General features: G+C 39.5%; 1 protein-coding gene across 2 annotated transcripts in view; it reads right to left on the bottom strand.

Moving 5' to 3' along the window:
- The window catches only part of CTTNBP2 (cortactin binding protein 2), a 482785-nt gene that overhangs the window by 289703 nt on the left and 177230 nt on the right, over nt 1-15852 (bottom strand). The gene's annotated exons all lie outside the window — the stretch shown is intronic.

Raw genomic sequence — 15852 nt, 5'->3', positions numbered from 1 at the left:
TATAATCCTTTGGATGTATACCCAGTAATGGGATTGCTGGGTCAAATGGGATTTCTATTTTTAGGTCTTTGAGGAATCGCCACACTCTCTTCCACAATGGTTGAACTAATTTACACTCCCACCAACAGTGTATATTTTAGTCTTAACAGTCTTAGGTTTCTATAACAAAAATACCACAGACTGGGTGGCTTGAAAAACAAATATTTCTTTTTCACAGTTCTGGAAGCTGGAAGTTTAAGACCAAGGCACTGGCATTGTCAGGTTCTTGATGAGGGCTCTCTTCCTGATTTTTAGATAGAGGGCTGACTTCTTGCTTCTCATATGATGGGGAATAGAGAGAGATGGGAAGCAAGTTTTCCTGTGTCTGTTCCTATAAGGGCACTAATCCCATCACGAGGGCTCCATCCTCATGACCTAATTATCTCCTAAGGGACCTGTTTCCACATATGATTTTTTAGTGGACACAAACAGGCCATGCAGCAGAAATTTTAATAAGGTATACCTTTGGTAACAGGTAGTCTGCCCCTGTCTTATAATAGGAGCCTGGGCTAGATTCCCACAGAGCCTCTCAGTTCCTTTCCCCACTTATTGGCATTCATTGATTCCTTCACCAGTTTCCTAAAGAAGGTCCCATCTACTACATCTAGTAAAGTGAAGAAAAAGATCTTGCCCCTTCTTCAGGATTTCACACTCAACTCTCAAAGAGCAAAATACAGAAGCCACAGAGAGACAGATTTCAGCTATCTACAAAAGACTATTCTTCCAGAGCTCCCCAAACATCAAATAAGCATAGTTGAAGCTAATGAGTTCCCAATCATTTAAAGTATTCAAGCATAGGCTAAATGACCTTTGGGAGGGGACATTCAAAGAGAGGGATCAAATATTAGACCATGGATACAAAGATAATTTAACTGTTTTCCAGTTCTACAGTTCTTGGGTTCTACATCAGTGCCTCAGTCACAAATGTCTTGCCGTTGACTACCAAGAAATCGTTTGTTCATGGACTTCCCCCCATCTTTGTGATGAACATCCACCTCTCCAATGTCTTGTGTGTGACAAGTGTGCTCTTGTTTTAAATTTACAGGGTACAAGGAAAGGCTCTGGGGAGGAAATGAAAGTGGGAAGCCAAAGATGAAGAAGACTAGAAAAAAATAGTGAATGAGGAAAAAAGACCAGTGCATACAGAAGGAAGGGAGTTGGGTTCATTGAAATAGCAAGGTTGTAAGCGAGTAGATTAAAACGCTGAATTAGATTCAGTTCCTAGAAACAAAACTTTCAGAGACTTGAGGGCATGAGGACCAGATGAACTAGAGCATACAGCTTAGGATGCTGGAAAAGGACCTGGAAAGCAGTTTCAGCCCGACTCTGGGATAGAATGTCTTAGGCAGAAAGTCTGCTTTCCTTATACCATCAAAGTAGAGATGATTGCTCAAGGACAGAGAAGTACAATCGGGTAAAAGTAAATTACACATCTAGTGGTGCCAAGCAAGAACCTGTCATATGCTGACCTGTTTGCAGTCTGCTACTCTGGGATTTCTCACATGTGCCAAAGTAGTTTCTTGCACTCTAAATCATTTGGCTGAGTGTGATGTTCCTGATTACTCATTACGAAGATATGGTTGTGAGGGAGATTAGGGAGCAGTGCTGTGTTCTCAGGCCCCTCTGCCTGGGAAAGTAAGAAGATTAGGGATTAACACAGGGAGGCTCCTGAGTGGACACACCCTGACGGTTTATTACCTGGCTCTTCTTTACCTGCTACATTCGGCTGTCTCCAACAATTCTTTCCATCCAGAGATGTGCCATGTTTCTGCCTGCTCAACCCAGGTGTCTTTTAAGGTGAAAAGGTGTCTTGATTTCATTTCATGTTCCTTAGTCTCTAGTTCCTCAGTTCTTGGTGCTGGCTCATGTTTCAGGTGGTTGCAAAGTGGCATCATTCCTCAGAAATGCAAATGATGTTTCCCAACCAACGAAACCACAAATCCTAACTGGGTCCTCAGCCTGGCTTGCTTTCAACAAAGCAAGTGATTACAAGGAAACAGAAAACCCCCTCTACTTTGAGTTAGCTTCCTCTTGGCTGGCTTTGAGCTTGCGGGGTCTGTTTCTCACCCCCACACAGTTTCCTATCATGGCTCAAGCTGCTGAGGAAGTGACTAGCAGAGGCTCTGCCTGAAGCACCCCTCTCTCTGCATCCTACCTCCATGGAGAGGCACCCTTCCTTCCGTGGCAGATGCTCCAGGGAAATGCTCTTATAAAGTTTTACATGAGGCATTTCCAGACATGAAAAGCCTCTTTGCTTCCTCCGCTGTGCATTCTCTTGTCTCCCCACTCTTTCAGCATCTAACATCGAGCAGCCCCATAACTCAGAGAAATGCCACACATCAAACTGACCTTCAGAAAGGTCAGGTTCCACTTCCCAGGAACTTTAGGAATAGTCAGTTGTTTTCTACAGGTGGTTGAATTGTTCTGAGAATAAATATAGACTCCCACTCTGCCCTGAGAATGTTGGTATCTGTAGTGGGAAGGTACAAAACAAGAAATGACTGTTTTGGTTCGTATTGGCAGCCCAGGTTTTTTTAAAGTTGAAAATGTTCTACACATCACAAAATTGAGGACTGGTCAGTCTGTCCTTCCTGCAGGAGCCTCTAGGCCTTCTCCAGAGCACTCAGCCTCCCTGCCTCCTTCAAGTCCACCCTTCCCCAACACATTCCTTTCATCCTCGTAACCAAGGAGTGCACCCTGCCTCATTCAGATATGGCTTCAAGTCTAATTTCTCCTTAGAATTCTTCACAGACTAGTAAAAAAGTAATATTCCTGAACACTTAAGTATGACAAATTCCATGCATGTCTACAACTCAGGGCTGTGAAAACACTCCATGTTAAATTCATAATGTAAATGTTGATGTAATTCATGCCATGTTAGCTGTATTAATTTATACTAGATCTCTGGAAGGTAAGAAGATTTAATTCAATTCACTTCAATAAATATTTTGTGAAAGCTATATGCATAGTAACATCTTTGCATAGAATCATGCAAAAATAATATCTAATAAGTGCTTTTTGATGAGAACCCTCTTTTGTATGATGCTGGATGGACTTTCATTTTTGTTATAGGATGTTTTGAAAGAAGAGAATATAATCACTATTCTTCAACCACAAATCATGATTTTAGTGAAAATTCAAACTAGTATATTTCAGAGAACTTCTAGACACCCTTCAAGTAAGGTGCTTGGTTTTATTTTTAATCGGAACAAAAAATGGTGGAAGAAAGCATTACTTGTGGAACGCATACTTCATGCTAAAATATTCATTCTTAAAGTTTCGATAAATTAAAGAGAATAACCAACTAAAATCCATGCAAATGATTATTCCAAGTCCTATCCATAATGTAAACAGTTCTAAGAACAGAAACTTGGGATAATTGGAAATAGATTCTGTTTGCTCTTAATCTGTCAATCTGGGTTATGACTGATAATTTCACACATGATGGTGAAGATTTATTTCCTAATACACTGGACCAACATGAACAACAGACTGCTTGGGATTATGCATTTTCAGGTTCCAAAAAGTCTAAGAAAGGTGTTGGACAGTGTCTCCCTAAGAGAGGAAAGGCTGTGGTTATGGAGATGTTAGTGGATCTTGCGCTTCTTCAAACCACACTTTGACCTCAAGACAAACTTCTAAAACAGCAGTAAGCAGTTGCTTACAGCCTTCTCTTAAGCTGTCATAATCCAGTGCCCTTGCAGTGAGTCTTGGGGGCAGGGCAGAGAAAGGTGCCCAAGATAAGGACAACAGAGGTAAGGCTATAACCCTGTCCTCATATGACTCAGACAGGACAGATTGCTGCCTCCATGTGTAATATGAGCCATGCTGAGAAAAGTCACCCGCTACAAAGTAATTCTACTTTCTGGTGTCAGAGTACCTGCAGTGGGACAGATTTTAGATTTTGGTTTGGCTTCTTAGTAACCGCATGGTTTTGATAACAACAATGGAGGATGTCAACAACAGCAGCTGCCATTGAATCTTACTGTGCACTGGGCACCTCTCATGTGCACTTTACATTTATTAACCTATTTAGTCCTCACAGGTCGTCTGAGAGATACATAGCAGTATTGTATCCATGTTACAGGGGAAGGATATGAAGGACAGACAGGTCAGGAAATATGTCTAACATCACAAAGTAAGTAAGTCATATAGTCTGAGTATTAGTGTCTTTTTCAATAAAATGGGGATCATTTTTTTTACATCTCAGGGCCAGTATGAGAATTAAAGAAGTAATAAAGGTAAAAAAATCTGGAACATAATAGACACTCGTTAAACGGATATATTATTTATAATTCCTTTAGATTAAAAATTCTTACCTTAGTTTGAGACCAGCTCAAGCAACACAGTGAAATACCATCTCTACCAAAAAAAAAAAAAAGGGTGAGGCCAGGGGTAATAGCACATGCCTGTACTCCGCCAGCTACTTGGGAGGCTGAAGTGGAAGGATTTCTTGAGCCTAGGAGGTTGAAGTTGCAGTGAGCTATAGCTGAGCCACTGCAATCTGCCTGGGTAACAGCATGAGACCCTGTCTAAAAAAAAAAGAAGAAAAAAATCCCCTGTCCTAACCCTTCCTATTATGAACCCATAATGACTCCTCATTTTTCTTAGAGGTTGCTTATCCACCAAATGCACAAGCTGTCTAAGAATACCTAAGAATCAGAACAGAAGCACAAAGCAATCAAAATAATCCAATGGAAATAAGCAATCAAACAACCCTCTTGCCCATTATCCTAGCAGAGCCTGTGGGAACCTTGCTGAGAGCTTATTTACACGAAGGCATCCCTGGTTCTAAGGAGCCTGGCTCTAAGGCTTCGTTATAAGATGATTAAAAATGCAAATTAGAAGGAGAAGAGGCTGGTAGGGAGCAAGCACACTGTCAGTAGCAAATCCCGGCAGCCGATGGTCTGGCTATAGTAGGGGAAAATGCAAGCACCTTAACAACCAGACAGAAGAACTCAAGCTGCACATTGACTGGACTCCCCATGAAGAACAGAATCCCTAATGAAGAGTATCGGTCCTCTGAGAGGCCTCTCTGGGCACTCTTCACCCATTGTGGCAGTAATTACTCTTCCTCTGTGTCTCACAGATGCCCCATCCCTGCCCTGTTCATAGTTCAAGTCTAGTCTCTCTTACCCTGGACTGTAGGAATTTGTCTTTGGCATCCTCATCCTGATTGGATTGTAGGCTCCTTAAAGGGAAGGGCATTTATTGTATTCATCTTTGAGTATGTCTGAGTCTCTCACATAAGAGATGCTCTATGTATGTTTATTGAATGAATGGTTAGTAATTTAATACATTACAAGCAAAACAGACAGAAATTTAAACTCGTGTTTTCACAGATAGGAAATAATGCAAAGGCATTTGAGAAAGTTTCTATTCAAAGCCATTACAACTTTAAAAAGTTTTCCCTGAAACAGGTAAGCTTTAATCTCCTGGAAAATTAATGTCAGTGTGGAGCATATCATTACCTGAGGGTTCTGGATAAAGTAGGCATTGCTCTGTAGTACAGCAACCCGTGGGTGTGAAGAGGAGAGAAACCACAAGAGGGGAGGGAGCTAGGTCTTAATGGGAGCCTGGGAATTCTACAAGGAGAAGGAGAAGTGAGGTACAGGAGGCAACGAAAACTGAGGATGAGTATGATCAATGCTATAATTGTACTGATGGCCAGCTCCTCTTCTTTTTCCCCAGAAAATGAAGTGGCATTTTAAAGGCGACTTGGGAGATTCATTTGAGTTACTTTGAAAGGTGATAACAACTTCATCCATTTGAAAGCTTGAACACAGGCAGGATAATAAAAAGAGACAATAATTCATCAGATAAATTGTGAGGCATCTGTATCAGGGAAGGGTACTTTTACAAAATATACAGAAAAAAGCTTTGACTAACAACAAACTAGACTCCAAATAGTCTCAGTAATGGAGAACCCATGAGCAGCAAGATGGGTGGTTTTCTAGGGCTGAGGGTGAGGAGAAACAGAGAAGAGGTGAATAATAAGTGGATATCATGCATTAGTAAGCATGGAAGTTTGGCTAGAGTTGTGAACTGCAAGTCCAGAGATGCGGCAGAGAGAGAAGACACAAATTAGTTTCTGGGTCTGAATTCAGAGGGGAACCACACCCATCTTCTAATACAGAATCAGAGAAGCAGCAAGACCTGAGAATAGAAATACCCTGTTGATATGCCTAAGCAGCCTTCTAGAACTGCCTTCCAAAGTCCTGTGTGCTTAGGCACAGCACAAAGGTGATGAGGACTGTGAAAGGTCACCAACCTGTGCACAGCCCTGTGTTTCACAGGCACAGCAGCATGAGCTGTGCCTCTGAGAGGATCACCATGATGAGCTCAGAGAAAGCCAGACCCAAGCAGCATTGGAATGGGTTCCTGAGTGGACACTACTGTAATTTAGCTGAGAGAGATCAATGTGAACATCAGTATAGAGAAAGGACAACCTGCACCAGCTACCAACCCCTCCATTCCTGCCTCAGAACTAAAGATGGCCCCAGAATTAGACACAACCTCAGCCAAGGAAGCTGTTTAAACCTTGCAGTGCAATAAAAACTTAGCATATGGACTAACTTTCATTCCCACAAAAACACTCACCATTTGCCACATCATCATGGACCTTAATGTAAAGCATATCATCAGGACTGCCCTCCAAGGCTGGGAGCCAGAGGCCTCTTGCTTTAAGAGGATGGAAATTGCACACTATTGACCTGCTTTAAATTTCCAAAACAATCTGAAACTAAGCTTGCAAGGTCACTGAAATGTGTTAAAGGTGAGACTGGGCAAAGCATCCAGAGGTCCAGGGCTGTTTGCCTTCCAATATTGTGCTGGCCCTCCTCCTCCACAAAATTCCTATGGTTTGTGCTGAGAAGACTCCTCCTCTAATAGCCCTGTGATGGCCCACAACAGGATAAAAGGTCATTTAAACCTGTGACAACCTCTCCATGAAAGCACACAGAAGAGCATGCCCTATACTTGTGTTCTTCCAATTACCATAGTCATGAATTTCATTCTGCTGTTCAGACAGATGCCTGGGAATGTAATAAGGAGAATTTAAATCAGCTGAAAGCTTCTGTTTCAGCCCATTTTCTTTTCTTTTACAAATTTGGTTTCCATTGATGTTCATTCACATCTCATACCCTTGATGGACTATATTTATGCTCCATATCTTATCATTTTTTAGCTATGAATTAGATTTTACATGCAAAATAAAATCTGTGAAATTTATTTTTCCCCCAGAGTGAAAGAACTCACATGACACCTGAAGCAATTTTGCAAATTCTGCCAGAAACAAGAACCAGGTTTCACCAGTGAATACAGGTTTTTGCAGCCTAGAAAACTGAACTGCAAATAACATTCTAGAGGTCAACCTAGCAAGGCAGGCCAATATTCAAATTCAGGAAACACAGAGAACATCACAAAAATCTTCCTCGAGAAGAGCAATACCAAGACACATAATCATCAGATTCACCAAGATTAAAATAAAGGAAAAAATGTTAGGGGCAGCCAGAGAGAAAGGTAGGGTTACCCACAAAGGGAAGCCCATCAGATTCACAGCAGATCTCTCTACAGAAACCCTATAAGCCAGAAGAGAGTGGGGGCCAATATTCAATTCTTAAAGAAAAGAACTTTCAAGTCAGAATTTCATTTCTAGCCAAACTAAGCTTCATAAGCTAAGGAGAAATAAAATCCTTTACAGACAAGAAAAATGCTGAGAGATTTTGTCACCACCAGGCCTGCCTTACAAGACCTCCTGAAGGAAGCACTAAACATGGAAAGGAACAACCAGTACCAGCCACTGCAAAAACATACCAAATTGTAAAGATCATTGATGTTATGAAGAAACTGCATCAACTAATGGGCAAAATAACTAGCTATGTTCACAATGATAGAGTCAAATTCACACATAACAATATTAACTTTAAATGTAAATGAGGTAATGATCCAATTAAAAGACACAGACTGGCAAATTGGAAAAAGAGTCAAGATACATCAGTGTGCTGTATTCAGGAGACCAACCTCATGTGCAAAGACACACATAGTCTCAAAATAAAGGGATGGAGGATTTATCAAGAAAATGGAAAACAACAGCAGGGTTTGCAATCCTAGTCTCTGATAAAACAGACTTTAAACGAACAAAGATTAAAAGAGACAAGAGCATTACGGAATGGTAAAGGGATCAATGCAACAAGAGCTAACTATCCCAAACATATATGCACCCAATATAGGAGCACCCAGATTCACAAAGCAAGTTCTTAGAGACCTACAAATAATCGACTCCCACACAATAATAGTAGGAGACTTTAACACCCCACTGTCAATATTAGACAGATCAACAAGACGGAAAATCAACAAGGATAGTCAGGACTTGAACTCAGCTCTGGACCAAATGGACCTAATAGACATCTACAGAACTCTCCACTCCAAATCAACAGAATATACATTCTTCTCAGCAACAAATCACACTTATTTTAAAATTGATCATAATTGGAAGTATAAGAAACATGCAAAAGAAACAAAATCATAACAAAGAGTCTCTGAGACCATAGTGCAATCAAATTAGAATTCAAGATTAAGAAACTCACTCAAAACTGCACAACTACATGGAAACAGAACAACCTGCTCCTGAATGGCTAATGGGTAAATAACGAAATTAAGGCAGGAATAAAGATGTTCTTTGAAACCAATGAGAACAAAGATACAATGTATCAGAATCTCTGGGTCACATTTGAAGCACTGTACAGAGATCAATTTATAGCACTAAATACCCACAAGAAAAAGAAGGAAAGATCCAAAATTGACATTGTAACATCACAATTAAAAGAACTAGAGAAGAGCAAACAAATTCAGCAGCTAGCAGAAGACCAGAAATAACTGAGATCAGAGCAGAACTGAAGCAGATAGAGACATGGAAAACCCTTCAAAAAAATAAATGAATCCTGGAGCTGTTTTTTGAAAGAATCAACAAAATAGACCACTAGCCAGACTAATGAAGAAGAAAAGAAAGAAGAATCAAATAAACTCAAAAAAAAAAATAATAAAGGGATCTCACCACCAATTCCAGAGAAATACCAACTACCATCAGAGAATACTATAATACCTCTATGCAAATAACTAGAAAATATAGAAGAAATTGATAAATTCTTGCACACATATACCTTCCCAAGACTACACCAGGAAGAGGTTGAATCCCTGAACAGACCAATAAGAAGTTCTAAAATTGAGGCAGTAATTAATAGCCTACCAACCAAAGAAAAGTCCAGGACCAGATGGATTCACAGCCAGATTGTACCAGAGGCACAAAGAGGAGCTGGTATCATTCCTTCTGAAACTATTCCAAACAAAAGAAAAAAAGGGAATCCTCCCTAACTCATTTTATGAGGGCAGAATCATCCTGATACCAAAACCTGGCAGAGACACAACAAAAATGAAAAATTCAGGTCAATATCTCTGATAAACATTGATGTGAAAATCCTCAATAAAATGCTGGCAAACCAAATCCAGCAGCACATCAAAAAGCTTCTCCACCATGATCAAGTAGGCATCATCTCTGGGATGTAAAGCTGGTTCAATATACATAAATCAACAAATGTAATCCATCGTATAAACAAAACCAATGACAAAAACCACATGATTATCTCAATAGATGCAGAACAGGCCACGGACAATATTCAACAGCCCTTCATGCTAAAAACTCTCAATAAACTAGGTATTGACAGCTCTTATTATTTTGAGATATGCTCCATCTATGAAAAACCCACAGCCAATGTTATACTGAGTGGACAAAAACTGGAAGCATTCCCTTTGAAAATAAGCATAAGACAAGGATGCCCTCTCTCCTCACTCCTATTCAACATAGTATTGGAAGTTCTGGCCCAGGAAATTAGGAAAGAGAAAGAAATAAAGAGCATTCAGTTAGGAAATGAGGAAGTCAAACTGTCTCTGTTTGCAGATGACATGATTATATATTTAGAAAACCCCATCATCTCAGCCCAAAATCTCCTTAAGCAACTTCATCTAAGTCTCAGGATACAAAATCGATGTACAAAAATCACAAGCATTCCTATGTATCAATAACAGACAAACAGAGAGCCTAATCATGAGTGAACCCCCATTCACAATTGCTACAAAGAGAATAAAATATCTAGGAATACAACTTACAAGGGATGTGAAGGACCTCTTCAAGGAGAGTTACAAACCACTGCTCAAGGAAATAAGAAAGGACACAAACAAATGAAAAAACATTCCATTCTCATGGATAGGAAGAATCAGTATCATGAAAATGGCCATACTATTCAAAGTAATTTATAGATTGAGTGCTATCCCCATCAAGCTACCATTAACTTTCTTCACATAATTGGACAAACTACTTTAAATATCATATGGAATCAAAAAGAGCCTGCATAGCCAAGACAATCCTAAGTGAAAAGAACAAAGCTAGAGTCATGCTACCTGACTTCAAACTATACTACAAGGCTACAGTAACAAAAACAGCATGGTACTGGTACCAAAACAAATATAGAGACCAATGGAACAGAACAGAGGCCTCCAAAATAATACCACACATCTGCAAACACCTGATCTTTGACAAACCAGACAAAAACAAGCAATGGGGAAACGATTTCCTATTTAATAAATGGTGTTGGGAAAACTGGGTAACCATATGCAGAAAGCTGAAACTGGATCACTTCCTTATACCTTATACATAAATTAACTCAAGATATATTAAAGATTGAAATGTAAGATCTAAAACCAGAAAAGATCTAAAACCCTAGAAGAAAACCTAGGCAATACCATTCAGGACATAGGCATGGGCAAAGACTTCATAATTAAAACACCAAAAGCAATGACAGCAAAAGCCAAAATAGACAAATACAATCTAATTAAACTAAAGAGCTTCTGCTATCATCATAGTGAACAGACAACCTACAGAATGGGAGAAAAATTTTGCAATCTATCCATCTGACAAAGGGCTAATATCCAGAATCTACAAAGAACTTAAACAAACTTACAAAATAACCAAACAAACAACCTCATGAAAAAGTGGGTGAAGGATATGAACAGACACTTCTCAAAAGAAGATATTTATGCAGCCAACAAGCATATGAAAAAAACCTTATCATCACTGCTCATTAGAGAAATGTAAATCAAAACCACAATGAGATACCATCTTATACCAGTTAGAATGGCAATCATTAAAAAGTCCAGAGACAACAGATGCTGGAGAGGATGTGAATAAATAGGAATGCTTTTACATTGTTGTTGGGAGTATAAATTAGTTCAACAATTGTAGAACAATGTGGCTATTCCTCAAGGATCTAAAACCAGAAATACAATTTAACCTAGCAATCCCATTACTGGGTATATACTCAAAAGATTATAAATCATTTTACTATAAAGACACATGCACACGTATGTTTGCTGTGGTACTGTTCACAGTAGCAAAGACTTGGAACCAACCCAAATGCCCATCAATGATAGACTAAATAAAGAAAATGTGGCACACATACACCAGGGAATACTATGCATCCATAAAGAAGGATGAATTCACGTCCTTTGCAGGGACATAGATGAAGCTGGAAACCCTCATTCTCAGCAAACTGACACAAAAACAGAAAACCAAACTGCATGTTCTGACTCATAAGTGGGAGTTGAACAATGAGAACTCATGGACACAGGGAGGGGAACATCACACACCAGGGCCTGTTTGGGGGTGGGGAACTAGGGGAAGGACAGCATTAGGAGCAATACCTAATGTAGATGATGGGTTGATGGGTGCAGCAAACCACCACAGCACATGTATACCTATGTAACAAATCTGCATGTTCTGCACATGTTATCTCAGAACTGAAAGTATAATAATAATAATAAAATAACAAGGGTATGTCAAGGTTATTTGGGTCTGATAAATGTGTAACCCTTCTTGTCATATCAAGAATTCTCCTTTAAACACAGAGGTTTCTCCTAATATAACTAGTTATGAATCAGCCAGAGCCATTGTCTAACAGTCCCACAGGTGAGGAAACCTTAATCCTTTATGTACTTCATTAAGATACCCTCCTACAAACAATTCTCCCAACATCATATTGTCCTACATTCTTTCTCTTTACTGTGTCATATAAACTCTGTGTGCTATTTAAGAAATTCAGACTAGGTGTGGTGGCTCAGGCCTGTGGTCCCAGCACTTTGGGAGGCCAAGGCAGGAGGATCACTTGAGCCCAGGAGTTTGATACCAGACTAGCCCTGGCAACATGGCAAGACCTCATCTCTACCAAAAAAAAAAAAAGAAGAAAAGAAAAAAGAAGTCCACAGGTCAAAAATTAAGATCTCTATTTAGGTAGGACCACACCTCCCATCACCCAAGTACTTGTCTCTAAGAGCATCCTAAATGTGTCCTATACCACAATAATAGTCATAGTCCAAAGTCTTGTCTTTTCCACAAGCCCTACCTAATTCATCACCTAAACACAAAATAATCATTCCTTCTTCTATAGCACTTCTATTTCCTGTTCATAAACTCTATTTGGAAATTAACTATTTACTGTGGTCTTTCTCAACTTCAAACCTATTATCAGGTACCATAAGCTATTTCCTAACATTTTCACTGTCCATTTGTGTATGTGACTGTTTTGGTCCTGACTAGTACCACTTTAATTGTAAGAAACTAGTTAAAAAAAGAACATAGGCAGACAATATGCAAATGATGCTTTTGCATTAAGTGAAAGCTAAATGAGAGTAAGGTATTGTACACGCTGAAAAGAAATGGCTATTAACTGCCGGGCGCGGTGGCTCAAGCCTGTAATCCCAGCACTTTGGGAGGTCGAGGCGGGTGGATCACGAGGTCAAGAGATCGAGACCATCCTGGTCAACATGGTGAAACCCCGTCTCTACTAAAAATACAAAAAATTAGCTGGGCATGGTGGCATGTGCCTGTAATCCCAGCTACTCAGGAGGCTGAGGCAAGAGAATTGCTTGAACTCAGGAGGCTGAGGTTGCGGTGAGCCGAGATCGTGCCATTGCACTCCAGCCTGGGTAACAAGAGCGAAACTCCGTCTCAAAAAAAAAAAAAAAAAAAAAAGAAATGGCTATTAACCATTCAAAAAGAATGATGTCATTACTCAGCACACAAATGTACAAGCACATCAAACTCAAAAGAACTGGTGTCATGGAGTCAACACTGCATTCACCCTGAAAGGGGAAATTTAGCCTCGGTAAAACAGTATTACTAACCACAGTAAACTGATCATTGTTGACTGGAGTATGTGGTATTATTTTGCTATATTTAATTTATAAATTTTTTTCGCTTCATAGCTATTAAGAACTATAAGCATATGGATTATACCTGGTATATGGCTGTACATATTTCAGTTTGAATTACGATATAGGTAATTTAAATTAACTCTGGAATTCCACAGATTTTTAAAAAATATTGTGGCATTTCTTTGACTGCAGACCTTAAATGGTTGTTTGAGTCTTTTACTATTTGACTATTATATAACCATCTGTTATTGTCTTGTTGCTCCAAATGAAATGTTTCTGCAGGACAGAAATGAGCCTTTGGGCCATTTGCACCCTCTTAGTACTTTGTGCAATGTTGTGGACATAATAAATGCCCAATGATATTTGTGGATTTGAGCTCTTTGATCAACCATTCTGGACTTAACTTCCCATTCCAGAATATTTTCTATTCGTTTATTTTTCTAAAACTCTACTTTCAAGTGAAGAATTTTTTAATCTATTCAGTCAAATATTTCAGTCTGTCAAGATTCCAGGTAAATTATAGTTTGCCTTTACTACATATACCCTGGTGCCAAGAACTGCTCTGAGCATTTTATATAGATCATTTCAGTTCATCATGACAATCATAAGAAGGTAGGTGGGTGTATAAGGCCATTCTTGCATTGCTATAAAGAAATGCCTGAGACTGGGTAATTTATAAAGAAAAGAGGTTTCCACAGTCTGTTCAGGAAGCATGATGTTGGCATCAGCTTAGCTTCTTGAGAGGCCTCAGGGAGATTTTCCTCATGATGGAAGGTAAAACAGGAGTGCACACGTCACATGACAAGAGTGGAAGCAAGAGAGAGAGCAGGGAGGTGCCATATGCTTTTAAACAACCAGAAATATCATGAAGATAGCACCAAGCCATGAGGTGTTCACTCCCACGACCCAAATACCTCCCACCAGGCCCCACCTCCAACACTGGGGACCACATTTCAGCATAAGATTGGGGTGGGACAAATACCCAAACCATATCAGTGGGATGATAAACAGACTATTTCTTCTTATTAATGAAGAAACTAAGCCATAGAGAGCTTAACTACTTTGCCCCCAAATCATACAGCTAATAACTGGTGAAAGTAGGATACCAACCAAGGCATACTAAGCTCATTGTCCATTTTGTACCGCCTGCAACACAAATTTGCAAAAGGAGTGTGTAAAAGTCACTGCTCTATCACTGTGCCGATGCCTCTTTATTATCGGAGGCTTCATCGGTAGATTGCAGTGTGGGTAGGGAAAATGCCCACATTCACACTTTAGGGAGGTATGTCGCTACTACATCATTTATTAAACACCTACCATGATATCTACTGTAAATGTACAAACAAGAAAGTATATTATTTACACTTTAGATTTCTTAAGTTGACACACTGTTGAAAGGAAAATATTTTTATATGTATTTGGCATTTTACTCATATTTTTATCTTGCCTTTTATTTTGCTTGAAATAGTGTTTAGCATGTATATAATATTTCAATATTTGTCAAATGAGAGAAATCCCCTTATCTTTCAAGCTCTGAAATAGTCAACTGCCCCACAGTTTAGGTTTATTGTCCATGAGCAAAACTCACCTTATTTTCATTGTCAGTTCATTTTTTTTTTTTTTTTTTTTTTTTTTTTTTTTTTTTTTTACCATTTACAAAACCCACGAATTCTCAGACTATGTCTGAATGCTTGATAAAATGGGATGTGGCAAAGACGAGTTGGTATTTTTATGGTCTTAATGATGTAATCTATTTGGACATAATAGATTACTGGAATGATCACAAATGCATTGGCTGCAAAAGAGCAATTCCATTGTGGTCAATAGACAGAGCCTTCGAAGCACATAAATTTTATGCTATTATTTTTTTTCTGCTCTTTTGTCTTAGCTGCCTGAAGAGTGGAAAATCTTCTGACAGGGTCTCTCTTTGAAGCAAGTTTGCAGTCAGTCTATACACTTCGTTAATACAATAAATCTAGTTTCCTTGGTTATTGGATTGAGATTTGATTTCCTAGGAGACTCTCCTTGTCTGTGGCCCTGATGATGAGATTTGTTCCCTGGTAATTCTGCAGCCTAGTGTGTCACCTCACAGTGTGATCAGTCTCATCTCAGACTAAACATGAGGGCAACGCCACATTATCAGAGTGTTCTGTGTGTGAGTTTGTGACTTGTCTGTCCTGGATAGTTCTGAAGATTCACTCAAGCATTCATTCATTCACCCATTCCCTTGACACACATTTATTGAACACTGTGTGACAGGAGCTCAACTGGGGATGGAGAAATGATTTGGGGATTGGAACACACCTGCTCACAAGGTTCTTCCACTTCAGAGAGACATGCTCTAACTCTTACACAGTGAGGTAAGCACTGTATCTTTATAGGTGCTCAGACCCTATGACGAGGAGAGGGTAGGAGTGAGGCAGTGGACACAGAATGTAGCACTACTTTGGGTTGTCCTAACATCTTCTTGAGACCTGTTTAGAACAGCTCCCAGAGTGATGGGTATAAATGCCCCGTGTGCGAGACCATCTTTAGAAAGCATGAAGTCTC

This window comes from Saimiri boliviensis, chromosome 10 (genome assembly GCF_048565385.1).
Source record: "Saimiri boliviensis isolate mSaiBol1 chromosome 10, mSaiBol1.pri, whole genome shotgun sequence".
Taxonomy (NCBI): domain Eukaryota; kingdom Metazoa; phylum Chordata; class Mammalia; order Primates; family Cebidae; genus Saimiri; species Saimiri boliviensis.
Note: the sequence above shows the minus strand (reverse complement) of the source record. Positions and strands in the feature narration are given on the sequence as shown.